This window comes from Mustela nivalis (genome assembly GCF_964662115.1).
Source record: "Mustela nivalis genome assembly, chromosome: 4".
Lineage (NCBI taxonomy): Eukaryota > Metazoa > Chordata > Mammalia > Carnivora > Mustelidae > Mustela > Mustela nivalis.
The window spans coordinates 69,412,225-69,435,199 of NC_139023.1; the positions used below are offsets into that span (position 1 = coordinate 69,412,225).

A 22,975-nucleotide genomic window follows, 5' to 3' on the forward strand; every position below is an offset into this window, starting at 1 on the left:
GCACAGAAAGCTTGTGCTAGAACACTCTGAGGCAGTACTTTTTCTAGCACGATGTGGCACCAACACAGTCTGACTATAGAGCACAAAGACTGGTCTCCATAATGCTCATGGATGACATCCAACCCTCAGATCAATGTGATATGGGGACAAAGGTCTATCATTCAACCAAAACCCGGGCTTGACCTCCAAATCTGTCAGTTACTGTTTTGAGTAATAGGATGCAGCAAGTAGAATAATACACCCCCCCAAGCCCCCCAAATCCCACCCTAAATGTGCATCTGATGAAGGATCGCCCCTGGGGTTGTGTTATGTTATATGGGTACAGCTGATCTTAATAGAGAGATTATTGAAGGGGGTGGGGAGGACGTGGCTAATCTAATCACACGAGGCTTTAAAAGCAGAGCATTTTATCTTCCTGGTGGCAGAAGGGAAAGCCAGGTAGTCTCAAATCGTGAGGACTACACACTGCCTCCGAGAGAGCCGCTGTAGGAAGCAATCCCAGTGGCCTCTAGGAGTGGTGCATGACACCTGCCGATAGCCAGCAAAGTAGTAAGGACATTACTTCTACATCCACAAAGGACTGGGGCGCCTGGGTGACTCAGTAGGTTAAGCCTCTGCCTTCAGTTCAGGACATGATCTCAGGGTCCTGGAATAGATCCCCGCCTCGGGCTCTCTGCTCAGCGGTTGCCTGCTTGTGATCTCTCTCTGTCAAATAAATAAATAAAATCTTGGCCTGAGTTCTGCCAACAAGCTGAATGAATCTGGCATGGATTCTTTCCAGAGCCTCCAGATAACAGCCCAGCCTGGCAGAAACCTCAATGTCTACCTTGAGACCCTCGGTAGACAATACAGTTGAGTCTGCCTGACTTGATCTCTGAAACTGTGCTATAGTTAACAGGAGTTATTTTAAGTCACTAAGTTTGTAAAGATTTGTTACACAGCATAGAAAACTAACATATGAGGGAATTCATTTAACTTCCAAAACTGCTGAAAAATATAAAAAAAAACAAATCACTCATGGTTGTCATTGGAAGGCACACCGGGTACAGTATTTCACATGCAGAAAGAATTCAGGACGTGATTACCGTACCTTTAAATACTTCATTTTATGATATTTCAGAGATCTCTGACACATTTTGGAAGTCAACCTTTTTGAGGTCCTCTGCAAACCTGTTTGGGTGCTACTTGCCTTTGTTCCCCTATACATGAACAGATTTACAGGTTTGTGAGATTAAAATGAAGTTTTATGAGTATTATGTTAAGTGAAATAAGTCAGACAAAGACAATTATCATAGGATCTCACTGACTTGAGGAATTGGAGAAACAAGACAAAGAACCATGGAGGAAGGCAGGGAAGAATGAAACAAGACGAAACCAGAGAGGGAGACAAACCATAAGAAACTCTTAACCTCAGGAAGCAAACTGAGGGTTGCTGGAGGGGAGGGGAGGGGAGAGAGATGGGGTGGCTGGGTGACAGACACTGGGGAGGGTATGTGCTATGGTGAATGCTGTGAATTGTGTAAGACTGACGAATCACAGACCCGTATCCCTGAAACAAATAATACATTATATGTTAATAACAAAATGAAGTTTTATATCACAATAAAATATTCAGATGATTCTACAAAGCCCATGTAAAACCCAGTCTTGTTAACTTGTTATTTTGTATGTTTATTTTGTACGTCTTGTTAATTTGTATGTTCATCGACACACGTCACACTTCAGTTGACCATAAACTAACCGCAACATAAAGGATTCGCATCCTCATCAGTAAACAAAGGTCCCGAGGGCTCTAGGTTGTGGCTCACTGCTGCAATAAAAAGCACCTGAAGTATTAACTGAAACCTGCAAATCTAGTATCAACTTCAGTCAAACAGTTTAAATTCTGGCACCCAAACAGAAAGATCAAGTGCTTTGTTAATGTTCAACTTGCTGACTTGTTGAACTGCTCTGAGTAATATGCAGTCACCAAAGTACAAATGTGTGCTGAGAGAGAAAGGCAGGTCGTTAATTATGCTGGAATATTTGGAATGCAGTAAGAAACCAGAGTGTTTGCTCTGAGAGAGAGAAACCATATAATAATACTGAAAAGAGACTGAATTCATGAGGCTATTGTCAGGATGACAGGATATTCTATATGTTAGGCAAATATGGGCAAAAGATAGGGAGAGGTAGCCAATTACAGTGTGTGAGTGGAAACACACTGTGGGAAGGAAATAAACACATTACCTCTTATGTGTCATAAGAGGCTGATGTGTTCAAAGAACCGCCATCTAATAGTGGGGAACTCTGAGGACAGTAGGGCCAGGAGGTTATTATCCATCTGAAGAGGGCAAGGAAGCCGTAGAAAGCTGTAGGAAGCAAAGAAACATCACCAGCATAGGAAATATGGTGAGGAGATAAAGCAAAGTTGAGGTATTTGATTTAGGTGCCATCATTCTCAGAGCAACGTGCTAAGGGAATTGTCAAAAATACAAAGGCAGTCAAATAAAATCATATCCTGTGTGACATAAAGCTACCATTTAACGAGAGACCATGTAAACAGTTGAGCTGAATGTTTGATCTTTGGCACACAACGAAAAGATGGATCATTGTATGCTTTTTCTTTTTCAATGCCAAACAACTATGGGTCCTGATCCAGAAAACAGGGCTTCTGTTGAATTTGTAATTGGATGAAAAATGCATAAAGGCAAGAAGGAAATTTTATCAGTCTACCCCCAATTAATCCATTCAACAAATATGGATCACCCACTGCAACGCTCTAAGTGCTGGCTATGAAGTGAAGACACAACGGTGACCAAGGTCAATGTCATACCTGTCCTCGTTGAGCTCACTGTCCAGTGAGGAAGACGAACCCACAGCTATTACATAATAGTGGGAATTACTAGAGGAGGATACTATGAAAACACCAAGAGAGGTGTCTAGCCTGAAAATAGACTTTCTGAAGGAAGAAACACGGAAGCTAGGGCCTCCAGGGCAAGCAGACATTCCTTAAGTGAGAAGGGGATGGGAGAGTGGCACATGCAGGGGGCCACATGTCTAATGGCTAGAAGAAAAGAAACGGAGTTGTGTTTTCAAGAAAATGAAGTCATTCCCTAAAACTAGGACTATACTCAACATATGTACCTGTCTATAAACTGGAGTATCTCTCCTTTGTTATTACTGCTTTTATGTCTGTTTTTAAATTGGGCAGTGCCAAACTAGAAGTGGTGAGGAGCCCTCCCTGATTTTATGATGAAGTTTGCTCTTATGTATGAAATCTACTCTTCAATCTAGATCCTGCGAATATTTTTCTATGGAAAACTGCTACTCCCAAATGTTTGAAATCCCTTGTTTTTTGCAAAATGGGCAAGACTGTGTTCCCATTTTGTCATACATACCCACAAGATACTGTAGTATATAAATCATAAAGTTACTGAGACTATAAAACAACAAAGATATATGCAACAACATATTTTGTTGTGAAGTCACTTAAAAAATAAGGAAACTCTAACCAATTGAAATGACATTGAAACTACAAGATTAAAACAACAAACAAAAGGGACACCTGGGTGGCTCAGTTGGTTAAGTGGCTGCCTTCGGCTCAGGTCATGATCCCAGCGTCCTGAGATCGAGTCCCACATTGGGCTCCTTGCTTGGCGGGGAGCCTGCTTCTCCCTCTGCCTCTGCCTGCCACTCTGTCTGCCTGTGCTTGCTCTCGCTTCTCTCTCTATGACAAATAAATAAACAAAATCTTTAAAAAAAAAAAAAAACAACAAACAAAAGCAAGGGAAGCAAGGGCAAAAATGAACTATTGGGATTTCATCAAGATCAAAAGCTTTTGCACAGCAAAGGAAACAGTTAACAAAATCAAAAGACAACTGATAGAATGGGAGAAGATATTTGCAAACGACATATCAGATAAAGGACTAGTGTCCAAAATCTATAAAGAACTTAGCAAACTCAACACCCAAAGAACAAATAATCCAATCAAGAAATGGGCAGAGGACATAAACAGACATTTCTGCAAAGAAGACATCCAGATGGCCAACAGACACATGAAAAAGTGCTCCATATCAAATCAAAACCACAATGAGATATCATCTCACACCAGTCAAAATAGCTAAAATCAACAAGTCAGGAAATGACAGATGCTGGCGAGGATGCTGAGAAAGGGGAACTCTCCTACACTGTTTGTGGGAATGCAAGCTGGTGCAGCCACTCTGGAAAACAGCATGGAGGTTCCTCAAAATGTTGAAAATAGAACTGCAATATGACCCAGCAATTGCACTATTGGGTATTTACCCTAAAGATACAAACGTAGTGATCCAAAGGGGCACGTGCACCCGAATGTTTATAGCAGCAATGTCCACAATAACCAAACTATGGAAAGAACCTAGATGTCCATCAACCAATGAATGGATCAAGAAGATGTGGTGTATATATACACAATGGAATACTATGCAGCCATCAAAAGAAATGAAATCTTGCCATTTGTGACAACATGGATGGAACTAGAGTGTATCATGCTTAGCGAAATAAGTCAAGCAGAGAAAGACAACTATCATATGATCTCCCTGATATGAGGAAGTGGTGATGCAACATGGGGGCTAAGTGGGTAGAAGAAGAATCAATGAAACAAGATGGGATTGGGAGGGAGACAAACCATAAGTGACTCTTAATCTCACAAAACAAACTGAGGGTTGCTGGGGGGAGGGGGGTTGGGAGAAGGGGGTGGGATTATGACATTGGGGAGGGTATGTGCTTTGGTGAGTGCTGTGAAGTGTGTAAACCTGGTGATTCACAGACCTGTACCCCTGGGGATAAAAATATATGTTTATAAAAATAAAAATTTTTTTTAAAAAATGAAAAAAAAAACAACAAACAAAAAGCTAAAATCACTCTCCATCCCTATTCTATGTTCTTTAAGTCTTGGTTAAACACCGAGAGAAAAAAAAATGAATTATAATCTATTTCTCTTTTTGTCATCAAGGAATTAAAGTGACAGCTATTAAGAATTAATAAATTCTAAAAAAATTCTAATAAATTCCATTGCTAAACCACTGACGATAATGTAATGGTTCAACATTCGCAAATCAATCAATGTGATACAACAAATTAATATGAGAAGAGAGAAGAACCACATGGTCCTCTCAATTGATGCAGAAAAAGCATTTGACAAAATCCAGCATCCGTTCCCGATTAAAACACTTCCAAGTATAGGAATGGAGGGAACATTCCTGAACCTCATCAAATCTATCTATGAAAGACCCACAGCAAATATCATCCTCAATGGGAAAAAGCTTGCAGCCTTCTCATTGAGATCAGGAACAAGACAAGGATGCCCAATTTCACCACTCTTGTTCAATATAGTATTAGAAGTCCTAGCAACAGCAATCAGACAACAAAGAAAAAAGGTATCCAAACTGAAGAGTTTGAAGAAGTCAAACTCTCTCTATTCACAGATGACATGGTTCTTTATATGGAAAACCCAAAAGGCTCCATCTCCAAACTACTAGAACTCATACAGCAATTCAGCAACGTGGCAGGATACAAAGTCAATGTGCAGAAATCAGTGGCTTTCTTATACACTAACAATGAAAATACAGAAAGGGAAATTAGAGAATCGATTCCATTTACTATAGCACCAAGAACCATAAGATACCTGGGAATAAACCTAACCAAAGAGGTAAAGGATCTGTACTTGAGGAACTACAGAACACTCATGATCAACTAAAAAGACTTTAAAACTCTCAAACTAGTAGATTTCTTCAGAGATACAAACAGATTCTTCATTCAACACATTAGTTAGAAGTGGTTACAATTTTTCTTACATTAGTTAGAAGTGGTTACAATTTTTCTTTAATTATAAACCATTACTATGAGCTGTATAGATCATAAACCCTATCTTATTTCATATTATTATGTGCTAGTAATGATCACTGAAGTATAGGGGAAAAAAATAAAACCGTTAGCCCCTGTATATAGAAAAATACCTACATTTCATCAAATGCAAAATGAAAACCCACAGTATTAGGAAGATGGCCACAACAATTCCGGGCATCCTGCGCCCTTATACAACACCCTTCACCACTCCGCCCACCGAGAGGTGAAGTCTCTTTCCCCTCCCACCAATCTGGATTGGCCCTCTCCTTAGAACCTGCTATGACTGAGAGGATGTGGCAGAAACAACCAGCAATCTCCAAGGCTAGTTCTAGGAGGGCTTGCCACTGCATTTTCTCCATCTTGGAATGTTTCCGCTGCCTTGAAAGCAAAACCAGGGAAACTACTAATGAAGAAACTACAGGGAGAAAAAAACTCAGACCACAGCCAGTCCCAGGTTCCCAGACATGTGAGTGAGGACACCTTGGATAAGACGAGACAAGGCCCGCAGAAAAGCTGCCCACCCAGCAGACAGAATCATGAGAAATAATAAAGTGTGGTGGTTTTGAAGCCACTAAATTCTGGGTGTTTTCTTATATAGCAACAGACAACTGAGTCGCTACATATAAACTTTTCAATCACAAGATTTAGAAAATAGGAGTTTGTAAATCCTTGTCAACATATCCCTCAGACTCTATAACATGAGATCATCTAACCTTCCATAGCACTCTAAAGTACTTTTCATAACCTCCTTTTTTCCCAACATAACCTATGAGCTAGTTACCATTACTATCCAGATTTAAAGAGGAGGAAATAAAGTCTGATTAGTTTACCCAGTTAGTTAGTGTGTCCACAAAACTGAGTCTCCCTTTTAATCTGTGACTTTCTTCAGGTCAGGCTTACCTAATGCATCTTTGTATCTCAAGCATATGCATGGCGACTGCAATAAAGAAGGGTATATTTTTAAAGCTGGATGGATGAATGTGTGGACAGATAGATAGATGAATGGATAAATGAATCCACTGGTGCCTCCTCAGCTATTTTAAATATTTAAGAAAAATGATATACATCATTTTGGTGGGTAGCTCCCCCACCACCTGCAAACACACCCCCAGCCCCTCCAAGTTTTTTCTTTTCCATGCTCATTGTTTTGGCTATTTTTCACTTGAGTTAGTATCTAGATATTTTATATTCTTGGCTGTCTTCTCCTAAGTCAAATTCTACTTACCAATGCTTCTCTTAAAACTGAGAACTTGAAACTGAACATAATACTGAGTTCATCTAAAACTACTCTCTGTAATCTGAACTCTGCATCCATAAGAAAGGAACAGTCTCTGTGGATTTCAAAAGTTTATCAGAAATAAAGCATCACCTTAACTAAAACAAAATAATTTCTAGGTTTTAACGAAAAAGACTGAATCTCTCTAGAAATTTGTTGTAAAATACAAAATGCCTTGGCTAAATTTACAATCAATAAAAGTCAGCTAGGAAAACGTACTTACTCTCTAGTAATCTACTTGAATTGAGGGAATAAATGGACTCATTAATTTTGGCTAGCTTAAGAGCCTTCTTTAAATTGTACCATTGATTCTGGTTAATTTGGATAGAATTAAAGAACTCAAATTGTTTTTTTAATTCTTTCTATACGCATTTACTTTGGTCAGTCTTAAAAGAATACAACTCCCTCCAACCCCACATTTAAAATACAAATAATCTCAATGTTTTAAAGTGACGGGCAGCTGGTTATGAATAAGGGACAGGCAGGACTAGGCAGGGAGAGACAGGCACTGGGCCATAAGATCAGGCTCAGAAAATTCAAAACATAGGAGATGAAAGAAAACCTGAGATAAGGGAACAAACCAGACCATCCAGTCCTAGATGTCAGAGGTGGGGTCTTATGTAACAGCTACTTGTGACCAACCAAGAATTACTGGACTCTAAAAAGGACGCCATTGAAGGGGTTATCACTAGTCCTTACTCAACAGTGCAATCACTAGAGATGTTAAACAGATTTAAGATCCCTGGTTAGTTTTCTATAAAAGAGATCCCTAAAAGCCTTCAGTGGCAACCTGTAGGGGCCCCTCTGATCTGAGAGATTTTCTCCTGTATCCTTGCTTAATAAACATCTATTACTTTACTCACTCTCCTTTGAGAAATTCATTCTTAGACCCCATGAGACAAGAACATCTCTCTCCCACATCAGCTACAATTCTTATGTCTGGTTTCATTCTATCATTTATCATGATTACAGCATCATAGACCAAAAGTAACACTTTTCGTCTCTGTGACACCCAGCAAGTCAAAATTAATTTTGCATTAATTTCTGTGGAACTATGAAATCATGAATTCCCTGAAATGGCTATATTACGTTCTCATGAGTATTTTAGAAAAGGATCTATATTAAATTTATTGAACTTACTTTGGTATCTAATTGAAAGAGAAGTTCTTACAAAGTAACTTTACAGGACTCACAAGAAGAAAAATACAATTTTATAAAATCTAGTTCTAGACAAAAATTCTTTTGTTTTAAATATTTATATCATTTTGTCTTCACAACACTATTCAATTTTAGTTAGAATACTGTAATACAGGCATCCATGCTCACTAATGACTTCTCAAATTAGATAGCTGCTGAAGATGAAGAAATCTAAATCTAGGGGCACCTGGGTGGCTCAGTGGGTTAAGCCTCTGCCTTCGGCTCAGGTCATGATCTCAGGGTCCTGGGATCCAAGCCCTGCATCGGGCTCTCTACTCAGCGAGGGGCCTGCTCCGCCCACCCCTGCCTGCCTCCCTGCCTGTTTGTGATCTCTTTCTATGTCAAATAAATAAATAAAATCTTAAAAAAAAAAAAAAAGAAATCTAAATCTAGATCTCTAACCCACAACAACTCTGCCAAGGTTCTGTTCTTCTGCAATGAATTACAGCAGGGGTTGGCAAGCTAGGTCTTTAGATGATAAATCAGGTTGCAGCTTGTTTTTGTTCTACATTTTTTACCTTTTTAAAAAAATTAGAAGAAGAGTTTAAAACATTTAAAAAGAAGATTCTGTAAACAGAGTCCATATTTGGTGCACAAAGACTAAAATATTTATCATCTTGCCCTTAACACAAACTATTTGTCAATTCCTGACCAACGGATGTTTCTACCTGAATAGCCTATCACTATCTCAAACTTGACCTAAAATCAAAATTTTTCTGTCCAGGCCTACAAAAACTCTTATAGACTACAGCAGAGAAAGGAGTACCTCACAACATACATCACCGCCTACCCCTTAAAAAAAATTCTCCCTAGACAGTACCCTCTTCTGACAACTCTCCATTTCTCTCCTATTCAACACTGGCTGGCGTCCCTCTATAACCCCAGCCAGTCATCTCTATGTCTTCCTGGATTCCTGCTGCTATTTGCAACAACTTAATCTGGGCTTGTGTCTCCTTAAGGCTGAACTGTCTTAGCTTCAATCTTTTCTCTCACTTTTTGACTCTACTCTTTGTATTCCTTATGGGTTCGTTTATAACAACATTACCATCACCCAAATTTTATCAAGTCTTCCTACTGCTTACTATTATATGCCTAAATACCACGGTACTTTCAATACATACATACATACATACTATGACACTTTCAAAGTCCTACTCACTCAGGTACCTTTATTTCCAAATTTTCCATTTAGTTGTCAAAAGCAAGTTTCTTATTTCCCTCCAGTGAGGTCGATCAGTTTACCACATTCCACTTATGTTCCATGCCTTCAAATATCTAAAAAAGGATAATTTTTTACTATGACTAATAATATCAAAGGAATAATTGCTAACAAATAATCAAGTACTACTTATCATTACTGTTCTAAGCTATGCATATATTTTTAACTAACTTTTTTATTACGGCAACTTTGTAAGGAAGATAATGATATTATCATAGCACAAAGGTGAGAAATCTGAGGAACAGAGAAATTATACAATTTGCCCAAAATTACACAGTGAAAACAGGTGGCAGCATCAGAGCAGGAAACCAGGCATCCTGGCTTGCATCCATATTTTTACCACTATACTATCCTCTTCTCAACTAAAGCAATATTCATTCCTGTTTGGAAGATCCCTACCATCTGGCTTTACCAGAGGCTCCTACCTTGAAAATGTGACTTGGTCTAGAGAGAGCTTGTTCACAGTAGAGAGTAAAAACACAATCTATATATAAACACCAGACAAAAAAAAAAAAAAGAGAGAGAGTAAAAACACAGTCTATATATAAACACCAGGTGACCGTCAGGATCAGAAGGATGGGATGCAAGTCGATGTCTCAATGAGGATGTAAGGAGCCCAAGAGAAACAGAGGTTGAAGAAGACACGTGTACAGTAAATTCCCCCTTGAGGGGTTGATATATTTGGGAAAGGGAGTGGAGAGTACACTTGGGGGAAGGCTTGGTCCTGCCTCTCAGCTTTGAAATCCCTAATGGATACCAATGTGTTGAGTAGCCCCATTCTAGAGGCAGTAAAATGTGATAGAAGAACCAAGACAAGGATCAGCTAGGCAGAAAAAAAGACTGAGAACACAACTAAGCCTCCTCTCTGGAAGCAAGTCAGAAGTTTCTCCCTAAACCCACAAAAGAACATAGAAGGTGACTGAGAAGGAGCCAGCAGCGTGCACAGGAAAGGCAGTGGGGAGATGGCATAAAGCAAGCTGACCCCAGGAGAACAGAGATGGCTTTAAAAGCATGACCCAGTAAGGTAGACTGAGACTCAGAGGATCTGCAGCCTCTATCATTCCAAAGGACTTCCATTTCAAAGAAAATCTCTCTCAGCAGACATATGCACATATGCTTGCTGAGAGTATTATCTCTATCATGAAAGTAATCATACAACAGATTTTAATAAAATTACAAAGTGGTTTAACCACAATTATAAAGTACATATCGAGAAAAAATAATCACACATCATGGATACTTTTGTAATGCACAAATCCATCTCTACAAAATGGGCTTTACTAATAACCGTGATGGTAGACAAAGCCTAATGTCCCATAAAGAAATGTTAACCTCGGGCGCCTGGGTGGCTCAGTGGGTTAAGCCTCTGCCTTTAGCTCAGGTCATGATCTCAGTGTCCTAGAATCAAGTCCCGCATCGGGCTCTCTGCTTGGCAGGGAGCCTGCTTCCTCCTGTCTCTCTCTGCCTGCCTCTCTGCCTACTTGTGATCTCTCTCTGTCAAATAAATAAATAAAATCTTAAAAAAAAAAAAAAAGAAATGTTAACCTCGGGTTAGCTTTTTCCTTCAAATATTTAAATAACTGATTACCTCAGAAAATTAAAATTTAGATAGAGAATTAAGTAAGCTTACTTAGGCAGATGATGAAAGTGAGGCCCATGCTTATGCACATACATGACTAATCCTCGGTATATATATGTGTGTATGGCTAACCCTCAGAGGGCTTTGACAACCTTCTGAATATTATGTGCATTACAATACCCAGACAAAAATAAGCACCTTTCCCAATATTACCCACTATAAGAGAACTAGAAGGAAAAAACACTGAAAAATTAGTATTTGATTCAACTCCACCCTTCCTCCTGATAACTGAATAAACAGAGCCATGAAAAGTAGAAGACGAACTTGTTTCTTAATCCTGCTGACTGGACAAAGGAAGTACACATTTTTGTTAAGGTGAGTGGCATACTGAGAGTGGAAAAAAAAGAGTAAGAATTAAACCACAGATGCTCAAACATGGGGTGGGCAGATGTGAGCTCTCACTAAGGTGGGCCATGCAATCGAAGATTCCAGTCAGACTTGCTTTGCTCAAATTCTTTCATCTTAAGTTATCCCATAGAAAAATCATACCATCGTCTCAACAGATGGCAATAATAGTCATCGCTTACTGAATGCCAGCTCTATTCCAAGGGCAATGCCAAACACATCACAGGCTTTAGCTCATGTGCCATTTATAGAATGCCTATGAGGTAGGTATGATTGCTATCTGCACTTTATAAATGAGGAAACTGAGAGCAGAGCCTAAGCAGCCACCCAGAGGCTGTGATGCAATGCGGCCAAGTTGTAGAGCCGTGTTTCAAATTCTAGTCAGCCCAATCTCTTAAACACCGCACCAGTCCTGAGCTAAAAATACCTTTGGCAAAATTCACTACACATTTTTTTAGAATAATAAATTCTTAATAACAGGAATAGAATAGTAATTTCCTATTACAAGCAAATCTTCCTGAAACTAATTCCAGCTTCAACCCTACTAGCAAATCACTCCAAGTATCCCCATCGTATTGAAGTATAAGAATGGATGCTCTCGTGGTTATTCTTTGGTATCTGGAAGAAATTCCCAGAATTTCTTTTCTTTCCTTATCTTTTTTGGGTTTTTATTAGTTATTTGAGAGAGAAAGAGAGAGAGAGAGAGAGAGAGAGAGAGAGAATAGAGGCAGAGAGAGAAGCAGACTCCTTTACTGAGCAAGGAGACTGATGTGGGCAGGACTCGATCCCAGGACCCTTCCATCATAACCTGCTCCAAAGGCAGATGTTTAACCAACTGAGCCACCCAGATGCCCCTGAAATTTGATTAATAAAAACAAGATGTAAAAATATACAATTATAGCTATTCAAAAACATAAAACCATTACTTGTAGCTATTACAATTATTTATTTTGATTCTATAATTATTTAACTAACAAAGTAAGCAAATTACCTGAGACATCATATGAACTAAAATAGCAAGTTCTATGAGAAAGTTTGTAACAAAATGAATGAAAAATAAAAATTAAATAACCACTTATTTTCATGTTCATCATCTGTATCTTAGTAATATATAGAGAAAATTACCTAATTCACATTACTGACAAAATTATACAATACTTAGGAATGAACATGATAAGGAAATACATTAGAACAATATAAAAAATCAGTAAAACTAAAGGACAAAAGCAAAAAGTAAAGCAAAAAGGACAATCAAATACTTTGAGAAGCATATTTAATTCCTGAATGGTAACACTGTATATTACAGAGGTATAATTTTCTTTCCAAATTAATTCATAGGAAATGAAATTGGACGTGAAATTGACATAAAAATTGAAACAGGAAGTGAGATTGACTATGATTTTTAAGTTCATGTGGAAGAGTCCACTGGTGAAAATAATTTTGAAATTAAAAGGCAATTAAAAAAAACAACTAGTCCTAGTAGATTTCAAAATTTACCACAAAATGAAAATAAGTGACTGTTGTACTGACAGATATCTCTATGAAAGAATCTTGGAACAGCAGGTAAGAAAAATGGTTACTACTTAACAAAGATTCTATGAAGTTACTGGTTAGGTGTTGAGAAAAATTATATTCTCTCACTTCATATGACAAATTCCAGCTTTAAAAAAAAAAAAAACAGCTCGAAAAATACATTAAGTAAGCACCTGATTTCTGGATAGGCTTAAGGCAATTAAAAAAAAATTCAACAAAATAAGATTGATAGATTTGACAAAATAAAAATAATTAAGTTCAATATATTAATAAATAATGAATAAAATAGTGGGATTAACAAACTAAAAATGTCTAAATAAAAATTTTAAATGTACTGGTGACTTACATATTAAAGAATTATAAAATTTGGTAAGAAAAAATATCTCCAAATATGAGAAACTTGAACAGATAGGTACAAAGAGTAAAAATGCAGACAGTTTTAAGGAATTCAGTGTCCACAGTTACCAAGAATGCAAGATAGAATGAAATAAAATTTCTCTCTTAACAAATTCACAAAAAATTACATTTTATTGTATTTTTTTCTCTAAAGGTAATACAGTCACAATGTTGAGAAACAAAACAATATGGAAAGGTAATTCATTTAGAAATCATGCCCTCATTCTCTTCCCTTTCAACCCTGTATTCTTTCCACCCTCTTCTCTTTAATTAAACAACCATTTTTATTAGCTCCTGTGAATCCGTGACAGTTTCCTGATGAAATGCAAGCAAACTGAGAAATATGTATTTATATTCCCACATTCCATAAATCAAAAAAAGACTACCATTTTGCATGAGGTTGAATTTTTATGAATTCAAAGACTGCATTTCTTGTTATACAAACTGCCTATTGATGATCTTTGCCAGTTGTTCTACTGCTTTTTATTTCTCCCCAAACCCACGATTTCTAAAATACACTGGAAAACTCTTGGCGGGGTGCCTGGGTGGCTTAGATGGCTAAGAGTCTGCCTTTGGCTCAGGTCATGATCCCAGAGCCCTAAGTCCCAGCTCAGCTGGGAGTCTGCTTCTCCCTGTGCCATTCCCACTGCTTGTGCTCTCTTGCTCTCTCTCTCAAATGAATAAATAAAATCTTAAAAAACAGAAAAAAAAAAAAAAACCTTGGTGATTTCAGAGGTAAATACTTTTGCCAAGTTTACCATTCGTCTTCAGGATTTCTCTAGAGTAACTGTTTTTTTGTTTTGTTGCCAAACCAAAGGATTTAATGAGTCAGATTTGTCTTTTTTTTTTTTTTTCCCCACGCTCTCTTTTAGATGTTAGAATTGAATCATAGTTATAAATCTTTTCAGTTACATTCTTTGGGGTTTTCTAAGTATTAAAGTCATCTACAACAACAGTTTCTCTTGTCTGGTGCTGTTGACTAACAGCTCTGGTAAAGCATCAGCAGTAGGCATGAGAGCTGTGCGCCCTTATCTGGTTTGTCTTTTGGCAGAAATAGAAGTGCCTCTAGCATTTTGCCATTAATTATTATACTGTTTTTGGCGTGTGTATATATGTGTGATTGCATAAATTGTTAGGGTTACAAAATGTTTAACTCTTACTTTACTGAGTTGTCTCTTTAAAAAAAAATATCTAGAATGGCTGTTGAATTTTGTCGGATGAACACTCAGCATCTATAGAAATTAACATAATTTTTCCCTTACATCAATTAATATGATGAATTCTTTTTAGTACAGTTCATAATTTTTCATTCCTGGAATGAACTCTACTTTATCATGATATATGACTCCTTGAATGAGTTGCTGGATTCTTTCTCCTGATAATTTTCTGAGTTTTGCACTGATGTTCATAAATGAAATCATGGGTAGTTTTCTTCTTGTGAAATTTTGACCACGCTTAGGTGGTCAACGATATTATGAACTCATGAAAATAATTTAAAGTTTGTATTACTCTAAAAGAGGTTAAAGCACACTGAAACGATCTCTTCTTAAAAAAATCACCAGATAAGGAGTGCCTGGGTGGCTCAGTCGTTAAGTGACTGCCATTCGCTCCAGTCATGATCCCAGGGTCCTGGGACTGAATCCCCCATCAGATTCCCAGCTCAGCAGGAAGCCTGCTTCTCCCTCTCCCACTCTCCCTGCTTGTGTTCCCCCTCTCTCTCTGTGTCAAATAAAAAAAAAATCTTTAAAAAAATCACCAGATAGAATGTAATACACAAATGATGTAGATAACAACTAATATCCAGAGTATCTACTTTAAAAAGATGCATGTTTTAATATTTAAGGTAACGCAGAAGAGTCAAATATTAACTAACAAATTAGTAGAGGAAAAGGGGATAGTAAAAAAGTTGATTAACCTACACAAAAGCAAGAAAGGAAGAAAAAGCTGCATAAAGAGATGGATGGGAGATAAAAACACAATTATATCAGTACTTATATTAAATGAAAATGGACTAAGATTGTCAGGTGGAATTAAAAACAAAAATGTAAAACAGAGCCAAGAGACATGCCTGTAACATACAGGCAAAGACATGCCAAAGGCAAATGGAAGGGAAACTATATATCATGCGAACATTAAATGAAATAATCTGGGATAACTGTATAATATTCGCAAAAGCAGACAGTAAGCCAAATAACAAGACAGGAGGGCACTTCATACCCATAAAAATGCCCATCCATGGGGGGGGGTCACCATCCAAGAGAAAACCTCCTAAAACTACAGCTTTAAATTTTATCAAGAAAATGAATAGAAGCAAAGGAAAAATAGGCAAATTCACCCTTATTGTGGGTGATTTAAAAATATCCCTCGCACAAGTTCATAGAATAATAATAAAATGTAAATTCACGAAGGATAGAGTAGGTCTAAAAAAAAAAAAAATCCTCTTGATCTACCTGACTTGTACGCTGCATTATACCAAAAACGTCAAAATTCACACTTTTTTCAAGTTCTATTGGAACATTTGCCAAAGTTGACCATATGTTGGGTCATTAAGCAAGTCATTACAAAATTAAAAGGACTGAAATTATTCAATGCTTAGTCTCTGACAATTCTGGCTGTGAAATCAGTAACAGGAAAATACCTAGGGAATTCTTAAATGCTTGAAAATCAAGCAATACATTTTTTAATAACAAATGAATCAGAGGAGAAATCCCAATGGAAACCAGACAAACAATAGATACGACATCATGATTAAACACAGAAAAAGTATTCCATTAAGGAGTGCGATTCCAGGCAAACAGGAGGAAGTGAAAATGGGCGAGAAGTAGGAGAGGGAAGAGAGCCCACAGAAGGGAGGACTGTGGAGCTAGGCATTTCTAAGGGCACACAGCACACAGACTGCACCTTAAGTGGTCATTCTCAGGCAGAGAGAAGGTCAAGAATGTGTTACTAACTCCATCATCATCCTGGTTAGAGATGAGCCACAGAGCCTGTTTGTTCATTCCCATCTCCATGTCAGGAGGAAAGCCCAGGCAAGAAGCCCCTGTGAAGTCCCTCGGAGTTTCTAAAGAGGCGGCATATACCTCTGTTCTGAGCCGGTCTAGCTTCATCCCTGGAAGCTGCCACTGAGGAACACAGTCCCTTCCTTCCGGTGCATTCCCCTCCTTCTGGAACGTGCCCTCTGAGATCTGCCAGCAACAGGAACAGAGAATCTTTCTCCATTTCTTACAGCAGTGACTTCCTGTTGGAGCTTTGTTCCAACTCAGAACAGGGTTCTTTCCTTCTTGGATTGCTGATCTGCTGGTGACTGTGGACCTCTGCTGTCACGGGGCCCTCCTGTCTTGCCATTCCTCTGTGCCATTCAGTAGGGCTTCCGGGACAAATTCTGCTTGGCCTCCGCTGCTTTTGCCTACACTGACACAAGGCTGGATTTTATGGCTTTTCTCTGACTCTGTCATTTGTTATGGATGGTTTGTGAGTCACCCTGCAGTCCCATGCCATATGAGTTCCTGGCGGGAAATTACACTGGTCCCAAGCTACTGCGCTATTCGTCACGGCACCAGGAAGAATTGTTTTAAAACTCTAAAATGTCAGCACTCGTGAGGATACCGTGTCACCAAGGCTCACAGAATGGGGCCAACGGTATAAATTTATACATATTTTCTGGAATATGTGCTGCGCACCATTAAAATATTCAAAATGTCAGACATCTTAATTCTCCTCTTTGGAAATTTTCCTTAACAAAACTGTCAAAAATCTAGATGGAGATTTATTCAAAGATATATTCACATAAGTATTATTTTTAATAACCACAAGTGAATGCAATCACAATAGATTGTGATACATTTTAAATCAGAGTATTATATGCACATTAAGAATAATATTTACTTTACTTACGTAATGTCACAGGGAAATGTCACCGTCTGCTGTTAAGAAAACAAACTACGAGGCAAATGTTCCAACTTTTTTGTATCTACTATGTAGAAAAAATAATGATGCAACAAGTTGTCTCTTAGTAATTGCATTGCTGGATCTGATATTTTCCCCACTTTACGGTTTCCTATAGTTTCACTCTTACCATAAGGAGCACATATTACTTTGATAATCAGAAAAACAGTAAGGAAAAAAATTAAAAGTTTGAATAAATTGAATTAAAGATGATGACTCAAGACCACCCATGCCTATAAGTTGCAGTCCTGGCCAAAATAAAAAAAGGAAAGTGTGTAGAAAAGAGATCCTATATAATCTAGTCTATGCTCAAATTCAGCTTTCTAAATGCATTTATTTGAGAATCTAAAAAAAGAAAACAAAGATAATGATAAGTACTTCATGAGATATTTAGTTAGCACAAACATCAATGTGGCCAAAATTTCTTGAGCATAGAGTCTAGTATGCTTCCCAATGGATTCCCCAAAATAAAAGCTACCTTCAAAGGAACAGCCTACAGAAATAACACCTTTCTGAATCCTTGTTACTGCAACCCCAGTGCTCAATAAGAAACATCTTACAGTTGATGGCCTATTTTGACTATGCAAATTGTAAGAATGTATCTTTAATTCCAGCTAGCCTATATTCTTCTCAATCCTCCCTCACATCAGACAAGAACAACTATCACAGGCCTACACAAAATAACCACATCAAAATGCTTCTCTTATGCAGTATCCCAAAGGAAGCCATAACTAAAAGTCTAGGAATCAAGGAGAATTAGAAACACAGAAAGTATATGGCACTTTGCTTATGACCTCAAAACAACTGAGGGGAGGTTCCTGTTAAATTTTTTGCATATTGCAAGTATGATTTCATTTAAAGAAGATTCCTCTATTTCCTGCCCCAGAATAGATCATAATGGGTTTTCTTAAAATAATGTGTCTAATTATTTTTAAAAATCTCTCGTAGTGACAAGACAATTCAGAGCTACGCTGCTATTCTAAGAATGATATTCTATCCCTCAATATCCAAAATCCCATCCTGATTCTTCCCTGAGCTCTCAGCAGCAGCAACTCCTAACACGTGTCTACGCTGAAACTGTCATTAAGTTGTTTCTTGAGTTTGGGGAATTCCTAATAAAAATTCTAAGAAACAGAGCAGTTTCAAGGAATCATATGAAGCGAGCTCATCATACTTTTTCTTTCAATTTATATTTACTTTATTATTTCCTGATGCCGGAAATGACTGCACAAGAGAGGAGTTACCTTTTTCCTACAAGGATTTGTATTGTTTCAATTTTCATAAACACTTCTACTTACTCCTTTGTTTATCCTGATCTATACACACATTTCAGAACTTTTTCTTGAAGGGATAAATGTAAACTGAAAGTAAAAATAAAATGTGTATTTTCACTTTATCAAAAATAAGTCACTTCCCTTGAATTTCCATTTCTATGAATTTATTTTGTTTCATTCTTGAGACTGAACTTGACTTCACATTGTTCTCAATATTTTTCAAAAGTTTGAATGAGTCATTCAGAAAAATCTGATCTACTTTAATCTCTAATTTCCTTATCCTGGTGAAATCATTCAGAAACTGGATGGTTGGATTACATATTTGGTTGGTTTTAAGCATCTCAGTTCCTTTAAAATAATAATATAGGATCAAGTGAGAAATAGAATTTCTTCATCTTATATATGGAGAGTAGGCAAACCATAACCCACAGCCCAAACCTCACCCACCACCTGTTTTGTACATAAAGTTTTATTGGGACAGGGTCACACCCATCGACATCTATGGCAGGAATAAAGGCAGAGTGGACTAATTCGGTAGATCATTCGGCTTATAAAAGGTAAAAGATTTACTTTCTTTTTTAATTTAGCAATCTTAAATTCACTAGTTTATTCAAAGAATGCACAAATGTTATGATATTTAATTTCAAGGACCTTCTGACACTTTTTAAAATTTTATATTTTTCCAATATTCCAAAATTCACTGTTTATGCACCACAACCAGTGCTCCATACAACACGTGCCCTCCATAATACCCACCACCAGACTCACCCAACCTGCCCAACTCTCTCCCCTCCAAAACCCTCAGTTTGTTTCTCAGAGTCCACAGTCTCTTATGGTTTGTCTCCCCCTCCGATTTCCCTCAACTCACTCTCCTTTCCATCTCCCAGTGTCCTCCGTGTTATTTCTTATGCTCCACAAATAAGTAAAACCGTATGATAATTGACTCTCTCTGCTTGACTTATTTCACTCAGCATAATCTCTTCCAGTCCTGTCCATGTTGCTACAAAAGTTGGGTATTCGTCCTTTCTGATGGAGGCATAATACTCCATAGTGTATATGGACCACATCTTCCTTATCCATTCGTCCGTTGAAGGGAATCTTGGTTCTTTACAGTTTGGTGACTGTGGCCACTGCTGCTATAAACATTGGGGTACAGATGGCCCTTCTTTTCACTACATCTGTATCTTTGGGGTAAATACCTAGTAGTGCAATTGCAGGGTCATAGGGAAGCTCTATTTTTAATTTCTTAAGGAACATCCACACTGTTTTCCAAAGTGGCTGCACCAATTTGCATTCCCACCAACAGTGTAAGAGGGTTCCCCTTTCTCCACATCCTCTCCAACACATGTTGTTTCCTGTCCTGTTAATTTTGGCCATTCTAAATGGTGTAAGGTGGTATCTCAATGTGGTTTTGATTTGAATCTCACTGGAGGCTAGTGATGATGAACATTTTTTCATGTGTCTGTTAGCCATTTGTATGTCTTCTTTGGAGAAGTGTCTGTTCATGGCTTCTGGCCTTTTTTTTTTTTTTTTTTTTTTTGACAGGATTAACTGGTTTGTGTGTGTTGAGTTTGAGGAGTTCTTTATAGATCTTGGATATCAGCCCTTGGTCTGTAGTGTTGTTTGCAAATATCTTCTCCTATTCTGTGGGTTGCCCCTTTGTTTTATTGACTGTTTCCTTTGTTGTGCAGAAGCTTTTGATTTTGATTAAGTCCCAAAAGTTCATTTTCACTTTTGTTTCCTTTGTCTTTGGAGACATATCTTGAAGGAAGTTGCTGTGGCTGATGTTGAAGAGGTTACTGCCTATGTTCTGCTCTAGGATTTTGTTAGATTCTTGCCTCACCTTGAGGTCTTTTATCCTTTTCGAGTTTATCTTTGTGTATGGTGTAAGAGAATGGTCGAGTTTTTGATACCAATGGTCGAGTTTTGACCAACTCCAGGCAAGATGCTGAAAATAAGTTACAAATATCTATTCTAAGAGTGGAGTAGCAAAGTCTCCACTCAGACACTCAGTAGTAAAACACAACATTATAACATCATATTTTCAAGGGATATATAATTTTGAAGGGGTTTGAATATGCCTTTTGAATAAATAAAAAATTACACCATTAGAAAACCCTGAAGTAGGATATTTCCATTTTAAAAAAAGGTAGTCATACTTATGCCATTTTTAAAAGTTAAGGAGTATAAAATAAGAAACAACTATCCAAAATTCGGTATGGCCCATAAAATACAGGATATTTATGTTAATATTAATAATAATAAAATTATCCATATAATCTTATTTCTGACTCTTACTGACTTAATAAAAGCTTCATATAATTCCAAGTCCAAAGTGTAGCCATTCAATATACATGGTTGTATGCTGGAACCTTTTGAATTATTTAAAATATTTATTCAAAACTCAATGTGTACAAGAACCTAGTAACTGGTTTTGATCCTTAAGGAACTTGTCAACCTGGGAGTAAAATTGCAAATAACTAACTAATGCACTTCGTGTTTGAATAGAAAAACAAAGAAAGGCCCATGTCAACCCCAAAGATACAGATGTAGTGAAAAGAAGGGCCACCTGTACCCCAATGTTTATAGCAGCAATGGCCATGGTCGCCAAACTATGGAAAGAACCAAGATGCCCTTCAACGGATGAAGGAAGATGTGGTCCATATACACTCCATAGTGTATATGTACTCCATATACACTATGGAGTATTATGCCTCCATCAGAAAGGATGAATACCCAACTTTTGTAGCAACATGGACAGGACTGGAAGAGATTATGCTGAGTGAAATAAGTCAAGCAGAGAGAGTCAATTATCATATGTTTTCACTTATTTGTGGAGCATAACAAATAGCATGGAGGACATGGGGAGTTAGAAGGGGGTTGGGGGAAATTGGAAGGGGAGGTGAACCATGAGAGACTATGGACTCTGAAAAACAATCTGAGGGGTTTGAAGGGGCGGGGGGGATGGGAGGTCAGGGTACCAGGTGGTGGGTATTATAGAGGACACAGATTGCATGGAGCACTGGGTACTCCATGCAAAAACAATGAATACTGTTATGCTGAAAATAAATAAAAAATAAATTAAAAAAAAAAACAGGGTGAAGCAATTAATTCTAAAGAAAGAAAGATAATAGATTGGGAAAGACTTCAGTGAGAAGGTGACATTTGAGCTAGCCTTTCAGAATGAGACTTGTACCCTGGAAACAAATAATACATTTTAATAAAAAATACATAAAGAGATAGATTGAAAGTAAAAGAATAAAAAATGATATGCTACTTAAAAAAAAAATTAGTGGGGCACCTGGGTGGCTCAGTGGGTTAAAGCCTCTGCCTTTGGCTCAGGTCATGATCCCAGGGTCCTGGGATCGAGCCCCACATCAGGCTCCCCGCTCAGTGGGGAGCCTGCTTCCCCCCTACTTGTGACCTCTATTTGTCAAATAAATAAATAAAATCTTTTAAATAAAAATAAAAATAAATTAGTAGTGTCACTCCAGCAAATTGGCATTGCCCACAGAGCTGAGAATTCAAGAAGGTAGGTAAGGATGATAGTTTAAGAGGATCTTGAATGTGGCTTTACTCTTGCCCTGGAAGTGACAAATAGAACCAAATGCTGGGGATGAAGAAGCATTAAGTTGCCCCACATTCTAAAGAGAGTTTTACAGCTAGGTCCAGACACCCAGTCCAGAGCTAACTCAGGCAAGCCCTTTTACTTCCTCTAGACCACCAACTTCACCCCAAGAACCCTTCCCACATCCATACACAGAATACTAAAATACCAGGAAGGAAGAGAAAGGCAACGATTAGAATCACAAGCCAAGGGAATGATGAGAAATGCTATGGGGCTACACATAAAAGAGACTGTGCTACAGACTGAATTGTTTTCCCCAAAATTCTTATGTCACAGCCCTACTCCCACTGTGATGGTGTCTGGAGATGTGATTAAGGTTGAATGTGGTCATAAAGGTGGGGTCCCCATGATGGGATTAGTATCCCTATAAGAAGAGACACCATGGACATTATTTCCTCTCTCTTCACCACGTAGGGACACAGCGAGAAGACAGCCACTTGCAAGCCAAGAAGAGTCCTCAACAGAGAAGCAAATAGTGGCCATCTTGATCTCAGACTTTCCAGCCTCCAGAAGCTCAGGTCTGATATTTTGTTATGGTAGCTAGCCTGAGCAGTACAGACTGACATCTCATCTCCTGGGGAGACATCATATCAGCTCAAGGGATTTGCTGTTAAACCTACTTGACCAAAGAGGAAAAAATATTATAATGGAGAAAAGC

At 37.9% G+C, this 22,975-nt stretch overlaps 1 protein-coding gene across 9 annotated transcripts in view; it reads right to left on the bottom strand.

The window, feature by feature from the left end:
- The window catches only part of IL15 (interleukin 15), an 82,576-nt gene that overhangs the window by 35,534 nt on the left and 24,067 nt on the right, over positions 1-22,975 (bottom strand). Inside the window, exon 1 of one of the 9 annotated variants that reach the window (XM_082728482.1) lies at positions 9,506-9,613. The exons of the other annotated variants lie outside the window; for them this stretch is intronic. The gene's annotated coding sequence lies outside the window, so the exon portion shown is untranslated. Of the gene's footprint in view, positions 1-9,505; positions 9,614-22,975 lie in introns of those variants that run through there. 9 annotated transcript variants of the gene reach the window in all.